At 39.3% G+C, this 17,621-nt stretch overlaps 1 protein-coding gene across 3 annotated transcripts in view; it reads left to right on the plus strand.

The window, feature by feature from the left end:
• The first annotated feature begins 293 nt into the window (after positions 1 to 293).
• The window catches only part of tnr (tenascin R (restrictin, janusin)), a 156,076-nt gene continuing 138,748 nt past the window's right edge, over positions 294 to 17,621 (plus strand). For 2 of the 3 annotated variants that reach the window (XM_018676686.1, XM_018676685.1), the window contains exons 1-2: positions 294 to 444; positions 2,117 to 2,381. The gene's annotated coding sequence lies outside the window, so the exon portion shown is untranslated. Of the gene's footprint in view, positions 445 to 1,856; positions 2,382 to 17,621 lie in introns of those variants that run through there. The other variant, XM_051070033.1, reaches the window with a different exon arrangement.

Genomic DNA, 17,621 nt, shown 5'->3' on the forward strand with positions numbered 1-17,621 from the left:
CATAACAGTGACCGAAAAATGAAAAAAAGAACATTAACATCTGAAACTGCAGCAGCTAAATGTAAACAATCACAGTTTGTCCATCATCTTCTTACATTCCACCATTGGATGTTGAAGTAGTTTCTCCCATTAAATGGACCTGCTGATGCTTCCTGAAAAATTAGCATTAAGCATAATTTATAATGCAGTTAGGATTTTGTCTATCTGGCACTTCTGTAGTGACTTGGGTGACACCCATATCTGATCCATTATCAGTACCCTAATGTTGCTGCAGTACAGCTTTCAGCCACAGGTGGCAGCACTGAAGAACGAGGAGATCAAGGATTTCGCCTGACGATCACCTCACAAAATGTTTGTTTGTTTGTTTTAAATATCACTTCGCAGCAGACTAATATTGACATTTTTCTCCCGTGAAAAATCGCTGAAATGCTTAATTTGCCTCTGGTGAGTTTCCTCTAAAATCTTCCGTTAAATACGTTTATTAACATCAAGGTGTAAAATTAGTGATTAACTCAGGTGGCGTCAACGTGTACTCTTTCGGCCTCCACCTTAATATACATCTTGCCAATCCAGTCATATTGACCTACTTGAATGTGTTTCATAATGGGATAAAGTTATTTATTTATTTTGGCTGTAAAAACTTGAATTGTGGCATCAACTCTACCTGATGTGAAAATAAGCAAATAGGCAAGTAGTAAGTGCTCGAGCGATGCTTATTTGAGTTCAGTTTGGACGCATCACATGTAAATGTTTGTCTGAAAATGCATTCCGTCCATTTAGTGTTCTTCCTGGTCCGCTTTTGGTTTTCAGGTGTGCTTAACTTCTCAGGCACAAAAGGGGGGTTTCAGTAACACGGCTCATAGCCACTGTTAAATAGATGTATACACTTGCTATCGATAATCAGTATTGACCCAATATTGACTGATGACATTAGTTTTTTTAAGTAGAGTTGTTGTGTTGGTGCTCTTTTGTCACCTCAATGTTTCATTTTCTGAAATGACATTGATCCAACAATGCTTCTCATCAGTAATCCATAGGAAATGTACTGCCCCTGTGCTTGCTATGTGTGTCATTCATTATTGATCAGTCTTCAGACCATCATCAGACACTGAAGGGTTAATTTAGCTTTAATACACTGGTTAACTTTACAGTCACTGGTCATGATTTTATCACTATTATTTTACTCTGTTTATGGTTAAGGACTTTTTTAACATTGTGTAGAATATTTCCATGTGAGTTACTATTAAAATGAAAAAAAGACTTTGCTCAAAAGCACCCAGACAACTGAGGTCAAAGTCTGTTTTATCTAACTGAAGAAACCATCCCCAGTCACTTATATGGCTGAAACTCACTGCTATTTAACTTTAGCAGACTTGTTCTTCTTCTTCTTCTTTTTTTTTGGTTAATTATTTTATCATCTTGTCAGAAAATGTTGAAAAATGGCAGCTGCAATTTATCATTTATCAGTCAAAAATCTAAATGGTCAGACAAGACAAGCTGTTACTAGATGTCACCTTGAGTTTTGGGAAAATGTGATGATTTATATGACAGGCTGTAAACTAAACAGTTTATCACAAAAGATAGATCTATTCTGAAAATATTTGAAAATATTTGTTAGATGCAGCCTTAGTCAGTTCTGTTGTTGCTTATATTTCAATGACTGCTCTTTTTAAAAAAAAGAAAAAAACTGTGGTTGGTGCCTACTCCAATGTGGAAGAAAACCCACAGCACAGTTTCATGTTCTCTGTGAGTAAAATTTGATTCTGACTCTCTGAGCAGCAAGACAACCACTAGAGGCTGCACTAGCAAGGCACAGATACGTAGATCAATAATGAGAGAGAGAGAAAGCCAGAGCAATCAGTAGAGAAACAGCAAAAAAAAAGATGATGGTGAGATGACATGTAGTTCATTTCAGCAAGAAAGAGTGACAGATTGAAGAGACAGTAATGGTGAGTGTTGTACAGAACCAGCTGACAACCTGAGAGGGACAGAGAGAGAGCATCTCAGCTCACGAGAGAGAGAGAGAGAAAGAGAGAGGGAGGGGAGAGAGGGAGGGAGAGAGAGAGAATGGAGCAGCACTCAACCACGTTGCCCGTCCTCATATTTCTCTCTGCAGCTGTGTGAGGCAGAGTGAGCGGCGGAGAGGAGAGAGCACATCAGAGTCTTGTGGAAACAGCAGGACCGCGTACCACTTGGCCGAGAGATCGATGCACTTACGCCGAGCCACACAGGAAGGGTGAGCGGCCCGTAGGACGTCCGTGCACTGCCACAGAGAGAGAGCCAGAGAGTAGCCGGAGGGACAGAGAGAAAGAGAGAGAGTGAGAGGGAAGAAGATTTACCCGAGACCAATTTGAAAGCTTTCATCCGGCCACTCAGAGCAGGTGAGTTAACTTAAGCTTGTGGTGGAGCGGGGATGTGGTGTTGGGCAGGTGCATACGGCTTGTGCCAAGAGTGTGTGTGTGTGTGTGTGTGTGTGTGTATATGTATGTATGAGTCCTGTATCCTCATTAATGCACTGTTGTACATTTATTTGCCTTTGTGTTTGTGCTGGTCACGTCCTGTTTTAGTTTGTGCATCACTCCCGAGACGGTGTGCATTTCTAGTCGTCTTGCCAGGTGATTAACTGGGGGAACCTCAGTATCAATCAAGCTGTTATCATACTGAGCAGAGAGGAACACAACACAATAGCTGCTTAACGACCCCTCTCTTGCTGGTTTGTGCGTCTGTGTGTGTGTCGGCATGTGTAGTTGAAGTGCATCTGTCTGTATTGCAGAAGACGTTTTGTCTTAACAAGTGAATGGCACCTGAATTGCAGGCAATCGAGCCATTTAATGGAGTCCTTATAAAAGCTTGATTTGGGAAAATTAATTGAAGTGGTTGATGGCATTGCATGGCGGTTTGTCTAAACTTCCACGGGGAGGATATTTATCTAAAACCACTGGTTTATTCTTTAAATAGACATCTTTTTGTGTCAGTTAAAGAATTTATTACTTTTTGACATGTTACTCATGGGTGTGAACATTTAGGGTTTTGGTTTGAAACAGCAGTTCAACTCATTTAACAGGAATAGATTGATGTAATTTGTACGGATTTATGGTACTTTAAAATGTGTCAGCTCTGACTTGACTGTAAACATAGTTGTAATACAATCGTTTCCAAGTTATCCCAATCTAATGGATCAACATCTGCATGGAAAACATGCTTTTGTTCTTCCATCAGACTGTTGTCATCTGTCAGATGCTTACAGTGTTGTACCTTTTTTTTTGCAGCTGTAAGAGTTATTAAAAAGCATGAGGACCACTGCTTTCTAAATCTAATTAGGATGATAGACAGTGATAATTCAGTGTTATTCTTATTATGAAGCATGGTGACATTTAGAAAGTCGGTCTATATGTGCACCATCTCCCCATGTATTGTCATGCTGCACCTGGTTTGGAAATACCATGCCACGCTGGATATGTCCCATCATCCATCTGTACGTGTCTGCGTTTCTCTTTCAGTCTCTGTTCTTTTCCCATAACCGCCCACCCCCATCCACTACTTACCTCTTTTCCCTCCATGTCATCCTGTGAAGGTTATTGCCATATATCGAGTTGGTTTAATTTGTCAAAGTCAGCCCGGCATATTGTCCATGGTCACAGCAGGGGGACAGGTTGGGTGGTGGTGGGTGGTGGGGGGTGGGGGGGACTCAGTGTTAGGTATTGACACAATATTGAAAGCAGTGGTGAAGCATAAGGTGCTTGACCTGAGAGGAGAGAGACAATGACAGACAGAAAAAGCCAGAGGCAGTGAAAAAGAGAGACACACAAGCAGGGAGAAAACCACCAATTCAGTTTCCTAGTAAACAGAGGAGCTGAGCAGTTAATTTCTGAGTTTTTATTTTTTCAGTGACTGTGAATGTGTCTGTGTGTGCGTAGGCTGTGAGCGGGAGGCTTGAGGTTATCAGTCTTTAGGTTCATCATATCTAGCGAAGAGCTTTTTCCTCTGTCTCCCATGTGGGTCCGGTGTCATTAAGCTGAGACACCGAATCTGAGAGATCACTTTTTCTCTCCGTCACCTCTTTCTCTTCCTGGATACACAGAACTCTCTCTCTCTCTCTCTCTCTCTCTCTCTCTCTCTCTCTCTCTCTCTCTCTCTCTCTCTCTTTCTCTCTCTCTCTCTCTCTCTCTGTCTTTACCTCTCACTCGCTCTTTATCCATTCAGTACTCACTCTGTCTCTCTGTCTTATGCAGAAACACACACACGAGTAGGAGACAACCATAGAAGTGTAACTGCATTTGTGGTAATTGCTGCTCATAAAACATACATTGAATATAAAATTGGGGTGTGTAGAAATCATGTGAGGGAAATTCAAATCAAACACAAATTACTGTACAGTGGCTCTAATATCATATTTATACCATCTGTAATGGTGATAAAAGACATGCTGTCCTCTCTAGGCAACTGTGTCTGAATTTGGATGATTTCTCTAGGAAACACATTATAGCTTAACTGTACACACCAGATTTACAGAAATGTAATATGGTAACATGTTACAGAACGGAGCAAATGCAAAATCATTCGAATGCTCGCTCTCACTGTACATACTTGTTGCGAGTCAGTCTGGATGAGAGCCAGCATTTAGTAGTTAAATTGCAACTGCAAATTGTTTCTATAAATTGCTTAAGGAGCAGGTGGTATTTGTAAATTTTTTTTCTCACATTCCCACTGTGTCAGGATTATCTTCACTATGTTCCCTCCCTCTGTCTTCAAATCGTTCATGTTTATTTGAGTGCCAATGGGCAGCTGAACAAGATTGCAATCGTCTGTGTGGTAATTAATAATTTACATAATACTTCATTCTGGGGGAATTTTATTTTCCTCTGTGCCAGTGTTAATTGTGTTAGCTAAGCTACCGTCATTACTTATCGTTAGGAAGACAGTTAAACGTGCACATATCCAGTTCTCATTAGCGGCTGCACCATCCATCAGATACTGCACAGATTTAAACACAGTGGCAGGAAAGAAATGGCAGGAGGAGGACAGAAATCTTCAGCTGTTTGCTCTGCTTTTAGTTTTATCTCATTCGCTCATATCCATCACACAGAGTTTCTTCCCTTGTTGGAATTTGAAAACAATTCTCCTAATTGTTTCGGTGCGAACTTTGTTCATTGTAGTATTTTTACATCACACGTGGTTTGTGCAGTATTTAAAAGCCTCAGAGATACCCAGGTGGAAGCAGAGCATTTTCCTGCCCTTCCAACCATGGTTCATCTTTTCAAGAAGCAACTGAACGGCCTCCTGTGCCATCACCTCAGTCTGTGTGATGAATCCTGAGTAGACTGCTCTGATTTCTGTTTTCAAGACAGAGACGCCAGACATTGGGCATTTGTCTGAACAAATGCATAAACTGTTACCTTTCTGACTCTTTCTTTCTTGCTTTATGTTGTGCTGTCTTCCCTTTGTTTTCTACTGTCCTCTCTCCACTGCTCTCCTCCATGAGATTGCTGTTTAGCTACTCAAACGTTCAGGCATGCAGTATGGGGATACGCGATGTACCACATTTTTATGGCAAAAATATAATAGCCAAATAATTTCATGGTATCACAATATTGATCCATTTTTTTCTGATATACTAACTCTTGAATAAAATACATCATCAACGGTGAACCATGTACTACAATTTTGCTGGATTCTTGAAATCTTCAATAAACTATACTGAAATATACTTAAAAAAACCCAACTCTAAACATGAGCAGAAGCTGGACTTTAGGACTTTAGATTAAGTATAGGGGAGTTAATTGGGAATTACTTTGAATGCAGTGTGTCATCCATCCATGTCTTTATACATATTCTTTTTGGACCTTAACAGCTAAAATATTTTTTAAGGGAAGAATGCAGTCACGTTTGGAGCGTAATACTTATGGGCTGTGAAAGAGTTTTGCTTTTGGTGGGTGTGTGAGCAGCAAAAGCTGAAAACTAATTTTTGCCACAGGCAAAACTGATGTTGTAAAATGTAACCTGCTTTTGAGACAGCAAGTGTCTTTGTTGTCACATGAAACGCATGCATACTCTCTAACTTGCTTTATAGTAGCAGCGACAGCAACCCACAAACTGCCAAAGGTTTAGCTTAGCAAGGCATCACCACATAAAGTAGAGCTACGGGAGGAGCCTGGTTGCTCTGCCTCTGTTTGCCTAGATGGTTGATTTCAAAATAAAAGTGCAAATTTAGACAGGGAGAGCTGTGCTGTCTTCTCAGTGCCATCTGAAAACCAGGCTAGTCAAGCGGTTGAAATTTAGGAATTTATTCGATTTTCTTAAAACTTCAACAGGTGATTTGGTTGTTATTCTTACCGAAAGGTATTTGTATTGTCAATGCTAAGGCTCTTTTAATAAATCCCAAACCAAGGGTCCCTACGCCAACAGTAAACACCACAGCTCTTCACTGTTGGTCTCTCGACCACAGAGCACTTTATTAACAGAAGACGGATGAATGTGCCAATTATGCTGATCTTATCAAGACACTTGTCTGTCTGACTGCCTTGGGTCTCAGTGTGTGAGCATCTCTCTATTCTCTAATTAAAAATAATAGATGAAGAAAAGCAATTGCACTGTGACAGAAGGGCTGACGGAACAGCAGGTCTGCAGTATTTGCTGGTTGGGGAAAGCCTGATACGGCGTGATGTTGTAAATTTCACATACGTAGCCCCCCTGCCAGTGCAGAGTGACAGTGCTGAGAACGGAAAAAGCAGGGATCGATGGCAGGATGTCCAAGAAAGCACTCTGCTGTATTCCTGACCACCAACGAAGGACAATTGTATTTTCTTTTGATGTCGTCAGATTTAAGCACTCTAATTGATCATGCTGTAAAAGTGGTCGGAAGTGCTTAAAAGAGATGTGTACAGCATGTCACAAATGATTTGCAGATGCAGGACAGGAGCTTGGATTGGTTTTTAAGCCTCTTGGGAGCTTTGTTTTACTGTGTGTTAAACAGCAAGTGCAGAGAGGGAAAATGACAAAGCTGATAGGATCATAAAATGTGGGGCGAAATGTGAACTGCCCACTTGAAATAATGTGTGTGTGATACGAGGGCTTTACAACTGTTTGAGCCGAGTGGAGATATTTTTCTTCTCCTTTCCATTCTGTACCTGTAAGGCAAATTTCCCTCAAGGGACGACAAAGTTGAACTGATCTAAACCTGATTTATATCATATCACAGAGCGCTGTGAAGACATATTCACTTCGGTCTTTATTTCAACCCGTGAAATCGCAGACATCTAAATTGGTTCTCTTGCCGCTGTGCTTCACACAGAATCCAAAGAGTTCAGAGTTCAACTGAGTGTTCTCGTTTGGTAAGTATCCCTGTTTCCAAGATCTGTGGCATGTGGTGTTGCATTAAGAAGTACCTTCCGCAGCCCGTATGTGCTATATCTTTTTTTTACAAGCGCCCGCCTTATGAATCTTGTGGGGATATGCTTGAGAGGTTTTATTTTTATCCCCCATCCTCCAGTCCTCCCCAGCGTTTAGAGAAGCTGGGCAGGCCATGTTAATGATCCTCATTAGCCAAGGAGCTTGAATCCAAACTGGAATTCTTCCACTTCAACTGCTACTTAACATTTGGTGTTCTTCTCCCTTCGCTGTCTGTCTTTCTCACTCTCTCTCTGTCTCTCTCTCTTTCTGTGCATCCACCACCTTCTGTAAGCACCATCATTTTTCTCCCCTCCTTCTTCATCCCACTCTTTCTCTCTCGCTTTCTCTCCTCCTTCTCCCACCTGAGTGTCTGCACTGAGAAATAGTCTGTAAAAGCCATCTTTTTCCTCCTCTTCTTCAAACGCATTTTTCCAAGATATTTACTGCCCAGTTCAAGTCTCTGGATGCCGGTGTGTAGCTCTGCGTTTGAATGGGTGCATGTGTGTATGTGTGTGTAGGATTGTGAATGCGCACATTGCCGCTTGCATGTCCTGTGAGAAGGAAGTGTTCCAGATGACCTCTGATACTAGTTGCTTTTTCTCCCCTACTGTGAAGTAAAAAGCTTAAAGTTCAGGCGTGAGCCCCCTCCAGGCAGCCTGTGAAGGATGTTCAGATATACAAACATGTCGGCTCAAGAGACACCTTTAGCTGAAGGGTAAATATGCTCTGGCTCTGTTTATACAACAACTGTGCTGCAGAGAGAGGCAGACGTTGTTTGATACCTGGCTGACTGGGGGATTATCTGAACTTGTACAGTCCAGGCTACTACACTGCATCATTTTGATACTTATCTTAATGCTCTGTCTTTATGTAACCTTTATTTAGGAAGGGAAGTCACACTGCACGCTGAGGGGAAAAAAAATGTCCCCTAAAATGTGCCCTGAATACATGAATTATCCTGAGGTACAGGTTCTCTGTGTTCTGTTAAAATGTGTCTAATTTGCATTTTTGGAGAAGTTTATAATTGCAAGATCTCGTTGATGGAGGAGAAGGTTAAAGAATTACAATTCTGCAGAGGGCCTTTTGTGTATTAAAGGATGTTGTTGGAATCATGAAGCTATTTAAATGTGACATTTGAGATTTTAGTCTAGTTTACGCTTCTGCTGACAACGGTGATGAAGATGATAGACATAAAGATATACTCTTCCACTGAGCTGCTTCCAAACTGATTCTCCTCCTCCTCTCCTGCTTTCCTTCTTTCCTCTTAGTAAAAGACAAATGGCAGACAAGGGTGAAATTATACTTTATTACTTCTGCAACCAAATGATCTGATTGGACTATTAATCACTGTAAGAATTCTAATGATTACATAAAATAAATATATATTTACTTTCAAATGAGAGGGTTCACACAGTATGCTGTCTGCTCTTCTCCTAATTAACCTATCAAACTGTCAACATTCAGATGTACAAACTGTGCTGATAAACTGTCAACTCAATATATACAGTATGTATTTTAAATTAAGTGGGCAGACGTTTATGAAAATACCTCTCAAGGCTAAAAATAAGGGGAACATTGGCATTTTTATTCAATATATTTTCCTTTCAAATTTGTGTTAATGGAAAAAAGTAGTTTGACAACAATTCACACGCTAGCTTTAATTAGGCCTTATTAGCCTTTTTAGCTCCTGGAAAGCTAGTAAGTGGACCTCGAGTCAAGATCTTCTTGTCATACTGTGTTATCTCAAGGAAGTTTTAATCGAAAGCAACTGGACTTGGTTGTAATCTAGGAAGACGTTTCACCTCTCATCCAAGAGGCTTCATCAGTTCGTTCGCATCTGACCAGGCTGGGACTGCTCCAACTGATTTTTGGTGTGGACACTCAGTTATTTAACCTCTGTGGGGGCTTTCACAAGACCGATGATGTCATGGATCCTTTGTGCTCTATGTGTCAACGACAGTCGTTAGGGTGACATTCGTTGGTAGAAAACGTTAGTTTCGACTTCGTTAGTGCCCCATTGTATTATAATGAACACATACTGTGTTAGCATTCAAGATAATCCTGCCTGTTACTGTCTTGTTTGTTTCCTGGGATTATACCAGAAAAATTTAGGTTAAGACTTAAGTCTGACTCAAGTCAGTCTCTGTGTGTTTTGCTACAGTTGTAGAGGTGAACGCTGTCTTCTGATTCTGACAGTGAAGAATGCAACTTTTAGCCTTGTCTTGGTAAATCTTTGCTGAGAGAGAGCCCAGAGAAGATGTGGTTTGAAGCTATATTATACTTATTATTAATAGCTGAGTTTTTGCACACATCAAACAATGAATATGAAAAGATTTAGTACACAGACAGTTTTATCCAATAGATATATTCTATAGATTTTCATAATCTCAGCTGGATTGCTTTTCTGTTGCTGGCTGACTCCCTCCCCCCACTGTGCGTGTCAGTCCATTTCCACCCTTATTGACAATACAATGTGTTGCTTTTCTCTACTCCACTTTCATTTTGGTCATAAAAAGGGATATCTCCCTGCAGCTCGTTCTCACTCCAGGATAGGGACTAATTTGGCTCTGAAAAAACACTTTTTAAATATAACATAGCAACCACAGACCAATCAAACCAGCACCTTCACACACCAGTTAATTGCACATGTGATTAAGAACTAAGACAGCTCTTCGTCTCTGTGAACTTTCCATCTGTCTGCCATTTACCAGAATGATGTCATTAACTTAATATGTCCTTAGCTCATACAAAAAGCTATTCTCATTCCAAGCACACACTGAGCAATTATAACTGCTCCAGTTGTCCCATTTGCATAGTTCCATAGAATATGCATTCTGATAGATTAGATTTTCCACTTAATATGCAAAACAGATCTTAGTTAGTGGGTTGGTTTGTACCAGATATACCCAATGATTGGCTCGACCGAGCAACACTGATTTTTCCTTAATACCATAGAGCATGGACAGTGATTGATCTATTAATCAATATCTCTGCACTGTTACAATAAAATAATCTGAACTCAATGCAAAACCTTCCAAAAGGTTCTAGTAATGTCATTTGGTCATGTGCCCACCTCTGTCATCATTAGGTGTAAGCATACCCCAAGGGGATCTGCACTGTTAGCACTTGAAATTACCTTAAAACCAACATGTAGCAAGTGTTTCGAAAATGCCAAGTAAAGGCCAGATCAGGGACAGAACAGCCAGATGATGCAGGATTGGCTGAAGGTTAACACTGAAGCTGTGTGCTGTGCACAGGTACGATGGAGGATATTCTGTAATGCTTTGTGCTGATGGAGGTAGGGACACATGTTTCCTATTTATTGTACTCAGTGCATCGTTAACTCTAAAATAACTTCCTTAATAGACTGACAATAATTTTCACAAGCTAGAAAGTAATAGGTGTGGCTGTCTGAACGTATATATTACAGTAGCATAGTGCCAGTTTGTTTTGGACTTCACAGTTTTCCTGTACAGTTTACCATCACACATTTGTGAACTGAAATGGTTTCAACTTTAACTCGAAACAGTTTATTTAAATTCTAATTTCTTTCCCCGCTAATTGCTTTGGAAAAAGAAAAGAAAAAGCTTTCATAGAATGGTGTCCATTTGTTATAATATCTGTCAAGAGTTTGATAATAAGAATAACTTTGTTTTCATGTTTTCATACACATGATGTTACAGGTTTCCAATAGATTTTTGACAATAAAAGAAGTTTGACTCCTATCTTTGAATCTGCAGTGGAGTGGAGGCTTCTACATCTACTACATTGTATTTTTAGATCAGAAAATTTCATGTTCTACAGTGTGGAATCTACAATTTTTCATGACAGTAATCAATGCGGCACCTCAGGTCATACACAAACACATACTCTGTTGTTTTGTTGCAGCCCAAAACCTAGATGATATTACCCATACTCTACAGACTTTTCATTGATTTCTTCCAGTCAATATCCATCCCTTTGGAGAGTGATGAGACATTTTTCAACCTACTTTCATAGAATTTTATCGCATGCATCATTTGAAAACCGATAAGGTGCCCTGGGGGGCTATGGAACTGGTCATGATTTGGATGCACTATTTTTTCCTCTGCACTGTTGGACCACATTTTGTTTGTGCCACTGAGGCTGCATGCACACAGCTGAAACATGTTAGATAAAAGACATCAAGCTAATTGGGTAACAGTTCAAAGCTCAGTAGATGCTTCTGTTGCATCAGTGTTTGCAGTTTATTTATTTGTTGTATTTTTTTTCCCCTACTGGTTCTTCAAAGGATGTGATTTTGAATGAGGGGTTATAAAACAGTCATCATTAAGGATGTCGTCGGATTTTGTGGAATGGCATCGACTATTGCACGCCACGATGATGATGCTTAGTTTCATAATGTTAAACAGCTATACTCCTTATGAGGTTTTGATTGTGCACATATGTCAAACACTCAGAGCGGAGCTGTGAAAAGGGAGTCAATAGGTGCTACGATATTAATAGCAAATTCACATATACCCACAAAAATATAAATAGTTTGACATTTTGTGGAAATGTGTTTAGATAAAATTAAGACACTATTGTCATGGATGGATAAGCATTTTGTTTGTGAAGAAAAGCTTGTACTTCTCCCTTTAAAACCACAAACTCTTGTTTTTAGATTTTTTTTGTGTATGGATCACATGAAAAAAAGATCAAAACACACTGCACACTGCAAACACTCGATTAATCATCTGAAAAATTTTGCTGTTTTTTGGCACCCTCTTGTTTTCAGGTCATGTATGTGTATGTTTTGGAAAGTTTCACTCTGTAGATGCAGAAAATAAACAAGATGCAACGTGATCAATTGAGAGCTTTAGACTTGCTGGTTTGTGGGATTTTGAAGCTTTGGACAGCACCATCATCTGTTTTCCCCTACTTCCAGGCTTTATGCTAAACTAAGCTGGAGGCCTTCTAGCCATAGTGGCATACTTAACACAGAGACATGATTTTGTATTTCCCTAAATGTAGAAGTGTTCCTTTGAAGCTTTAGTGAAGAAGCTGTCTAAATATATTGTGGAACATAGGCTTGGCTTGAAGTAGGATGGGTCTAAGGCTCTTGGCTTAGAGCAAGTTTTCACTTGGATTGATCTGTTTCTTCAGGTTGGACTGAGTGTTCCTTTTTTCACTGCTGTCTAAAAAATAGAAATGAAAGCATCATTGAAAGCAGAGCCAAGATTCTAGCTGCTCCCCACTGGAGTAAGTTGAGTGTTTTGGAGGCTGGATGAAATGTGTCATGAAGAGACGACTGTTGCTTGATGAAGCAGCGTTTCTTGTTCAGCTGCTTTGACTTATCATCTGCAGTGAATTTTAGCCACAGATGTTTGCATGTGGCATAGATTTAATAAGGACAGCAAAGATAATTAAGTAACATAGTAGACATTTGTAGACCCATTTTCACATAATAAGAATACCAGGCCTATTTAATAACATTTGTTGGGTTGAACAAGAACAGTTTTAATATATTACGAGGAGCTGCTATTTAACTTTTACTTCTAATATAAATATAATTATTTTCAGTCTTGTGTGAGGCAAATAAAAACACAGATATTATACAAGTTAAGGTAGATAAATTCAAATCTGCAAAGCAGGACGGGAAGGATAAAATAGAGGAAATGAAGCAAGAGCTGACTAATAATCTCAGCAGTTAATCTTGATAACAATACACATTGTTGAACACAGTTCAGCGGGCTAGACATGTTAATTAACTGTTTTTGAGACAGTAATCCAGACATTATGCATCATTAATCAGTGCACCGCTCTCTAGGTCACAGGGATTTGTGGACTTTGTGGCACATTTTCCACAAAACAATTACTATGTGCACCAGCAGTCAAATACCTGGAGGTGAATAGCTGAGAGCAAAATCACCACAATGCGGAAGTAGTTTTTCTGTTACCTCTACACCTCTGGAACAATTAAACTGTTGTATTCTTAATTATTGCGGTGGTATTTGAACATTAACTGTTGGAAACCGAATGACTTCCTGACAGCTACTGGGTCACAAGGCAGTAAGTACTGCTGTGCCACTGATTAAATTCACCCAATAATTAAGCAGACATCATTGATTCCCTGCAGAGAAATGGAGAAATGGAGAGAGTGTGTGAGTGTGTGCGAGAGAGAGACTCTCTCTGTCCCTGTGCTTCCTGTAACCCCTGCAGCGGTGGGCCAGTCAGATATGCGTAATTTGGGAAATGAGGAGAAGTCAATTCCACTTAAACAGACAGTGGTGGTTGGACACGTCGATGTTGCATGCATTGTTGACTCCCGTCATTTTCCTCCTCCCTGACTTCCTCTGTGTAATTGACAGAACGATCGAAGGACACAAGAACGTGTGTCCTAGATTATGATTGTGTGCGAGTGTAATGTGGTGTGTAAGAATTTAAAACTAAATCACTAACTGCTTCAACAACTTAGGACACTTGTGTATAGTGTGTGTGTGTGTGTGTGTGTTTTGGGGGGAGGGTTTGTTAATTCCACATGTATGCTAATGAGAATAAGGTTATAGGTTAGTTAATAAATGTAGAGATGAAATTAGTTCTTGTGCGTTTGCGTTCTTGGAATGCAAATTTATGCCTGTGTGGATGCTTATCTGTCTCTACTAATGTTGTTCTTCTCATATCTGTGTGGGTGTTATGCGTTTCATGCACACACCCCAGAAAGCAGAAGAAGCTGTTATTATTTCGGATGCCAGCACCTTTGTTTTTCAGATACTCTACTTTCGCTACTACAGCCTTAGCTACCAGAGCTACCGCAGCCAGCAAATGTGTCAGTTCCCCTGTAAAGAACCACTGTAAAATCAATATGTGGAAAATTAATATGTGCTGCAGTTTTCTCTAGTTATCCCACACAGTGTGGAATTACTGTTATACTGCTCCTCAAACCATAATGTTGTGAAGTGGAAGGAGTTATTTTGGGCATCCAGGGTTACATTAGTAAAAGTCCTGTTGGAGCACTTTCTGGGCTTTGATGGATATGAAACTCTCCAAGTTCAATCATTAAGGCACAAGATGATAAACTGTGTTGATGTCTTAGAAAATATCCAGTTCTTTAGCCCAAAGTCAAATGTAGCCTGTCAAGATAAAAACATGAGGTGAGAAGTTGGCTACGACTCCCATGGTGCATTTGTTTAAAAAAAACATCTGATGGACGAGTTTAAGATTCAGTTGCAAAATCAGACTTGGTAAAAACTTGCTAAAACATTGAGCTGTTTAAATCAGTTCACATTCTGGGTAAGCTTTCAAGGAATTTGTGAAGCGATGGAGTGTTTTGTTCCCAAATGCATCAACTAAGCTTTGTGAAATTGATAAAGCCTTGATTTGTGCCTCCAGCTTGCTGCTTCTTCATAGCGATCGCAGTTAGTGCTCATGGTTATTGTCGTATTTGCAGCCATCCATAAACACTCATAAAGAACATAAGTTCTTAGAAGTGAAGTTGAAAATGATTAAAACTGATGGAGATAGCATAAAGGACTGTTAAATTATCCAGGAGATCATTAAGTAAAAACTTTAAATTGAGAATTTACAGTGAGCGAAACCACTGGCTATGACAGCTCTATTACTCCAGTAAAGAGAATATTTTTTTCAAATTTCACCCTCAATACTCTGAAGTAGACTATCTTGGCTTTTGCAAAAATCCAAAATTGCAGGTGAAATGACCCATCAGACTGCCATTGCAGAATGTTTCTGCAGAGAACCAACATCCAAACCCGAGCAATTTTAAAAGCTGAGTTGCTATGAAAGTTGTTATTAGACCTTTGTCCACTATCATGGATAATCACTTATTTTAAGCACTTAAAGTTGAATACCAGTGAAATTCTGTTGAGCAGGTTTATAAAAAGCCTCATGTTACAGTTAAATGGTTAATTATGATGAAATGCAAGAGTGCTAGACAGTCAGTCAAAGTCGCAGCTGAAGTTAAATCTTTTGTGGTTTAAAAATGGTACATTACATCATTCAGACTGTAGAGACGTTCAAGGTTAACAAACAGCCACTTCTTATGAAGCAGCTGAATGTGATAAAAAAAGACATCCAGCTTTTTTCAGTGGTCTCTTAAAGCTCATGTTATTTTTTCATTTGACTTAAGCTTTTCATGATTGTGTTGTCATGTTTGTGTTCTTCTCACGTGTTTGACTCTGTTGTGTAGAAAAAATCGACTGACTATATCCCAAACAAAATGAGGTTTTCATGTTCTAAGGTAAAAAATGAGTAGGTCAAATCGATTGTTTCAATACTACAGGCCTCGTCTTAGTTTGTGAAATTGTGACGTTTTTGCTTGAAATGGAGGCTAAAGCTGGAGGAAATAAGTTTTCTTTCATACAGAGACTGCAGTTGGATTTTTTTTTTCTCATTCATGGTGGCCATGAGTGATATCAGTGTCTGGCTGGTATCACACACACACACAGTTCATGTTCAGTTTTGGTAGTTTTGTAATTGCTCATCGCTGCACAGAGGCTTCAGAGTGCTGCCAGAGTTTCAACCTTGAGGGTTAAAACTGACATACTCCCTCTGTCGACCGTCACAGCCATCTAGATATCCATCAAATAAGATTTTTAAAAAAGACCCTCCCAAACGTGTCAGGCAGGATTTTCACAATCTTGGCAAGAACTGAAAGATTTTGATCTTAACATACAGCTGTCTGTGTCAATTGTGACAGAAAACATCTACTGGAAAGGATTGAAACACTTCTCAAGAGTAGTTAGTCTTGACCTTTGTCCAGTCATGTTCAACGTTTCAACATTTTTGAGATTTTTACCTCCTGTTCCCTTCACTGTGAAAATATAAAGTAATGTTCAAAAACCCCCAAACAACTGAACTCAATATAGCAACTTTTCTATGGCTATAACAAAACACTAGCACCATGAAATGTTTCCATCCCTCATCAGGGCAAGATTTTCAGCAGCTGAACGAGATGATGCAACAAATGCTAATATACATTTAAATGCACCTTGGGGTACAGAAATGTTTCTTTGAGTGAGTTTTGGTGCTCATATGTCAGCCTCGCTAAAAGCAAAAGGATTTATGTTGTTCCTGTTTACCATTCACAGCAGACAGTAAAAACAAATTCCAGTTATAAGTCTGTCATGTGGAAGGAAATGGATGAATAATGCATCCTATTTTGTTAGGGAAGAAGCATTTACACAGAGTACACATGTGCTAGAGGGAAGACAAAAAGAAAAAAGTTGCTGTCAGTTTAGGGAAGAATAGAAGAGATCGAAAGCAAATATTTGCTGCATGGTCTTGTTGACTAAATGTTCACAGTGGCAGGAGGTGTGTCTATATCTTTGCATAATAATAATAAACAATTAGAAATATTTATGAGCGCTGGTCTGCAGTTTCACTGTGTAGGTAGAGGGGAATGTACTTTTTACTCGTCAGCATTTATCTGATGGCTATTTTAACTAGATTTTTTGTAGATTAAGATTTTATTACAAATCATCTGTTAAGATTGTAAAATATAATCTACTGATCTGCCTGTTTGTCTCCTAATACTGCTGCCAATACCTCAACTGAGAGTATCTACAGATACTAAGAACTGATCCAGAATCGTTGTCTTTTGTCAAATTTAAAAGCTACCTCACTGTGTGGAGCTCATTCCAATATTAAAATAACACAGTATCATAGACTAGGGGATCTTAAAATTAGATCAAAAATTGAGTCGGTGGCCAAGGCTGAATGAAACAGTAAATGACACAAAGAAACTGTATTTAACATAGATTGGTTATGTCTGGCTGATACCAGATCCACATAATAAGGTTAGAATCGGGCTGATCCCGATCCACTGGACTAGGTCGTATAATTGCTAGTACTGTGATACATGAAAGCACCAAACTGTACATAAAGTAGTCAAAAGCAGTGCTTTAATTAATGGTTATGTCTTACAACATTAGTAATAGGAATCATTCTGCCTGCATGGTCAACATTTTTAATAGTCTGAATTAATTTAGCTGATTTCCATACTTATATTGATACTTACAGTGTGATTACAGGATATGTACATGTATTTCTGCAGTGTGGTATTGTTATTTTTACACAACTAAAGGATCTAAATACTTCTTCTGCCACTGATTTGTAAATATGATTCACAAAACGCCTGTAGACATTATTAATAAGGCATAAAAAATGAGAAATACCCAAATGAACAAAATACATAAAAAGAGGTGGGCCTTTTCTGTGCCATTCATTTTCTTGTTTTGAAACTACACACCCACCTA

This window comes from Lates calcarifer, linkage group LG4 (genome assembly GCF_001640805.2).
Source record: "Lates calcarifer isolate ASB-BC8 linkage group LG4, TLL_Latcal_v3, whole genome shotgun sequence".
Classification (NCBI taxonomy): domain Eukaryota; kingdom Metazoa; phylum Chordata; class Actinopteri; family Centropomidae; genus Lates; species Lates calcarifer.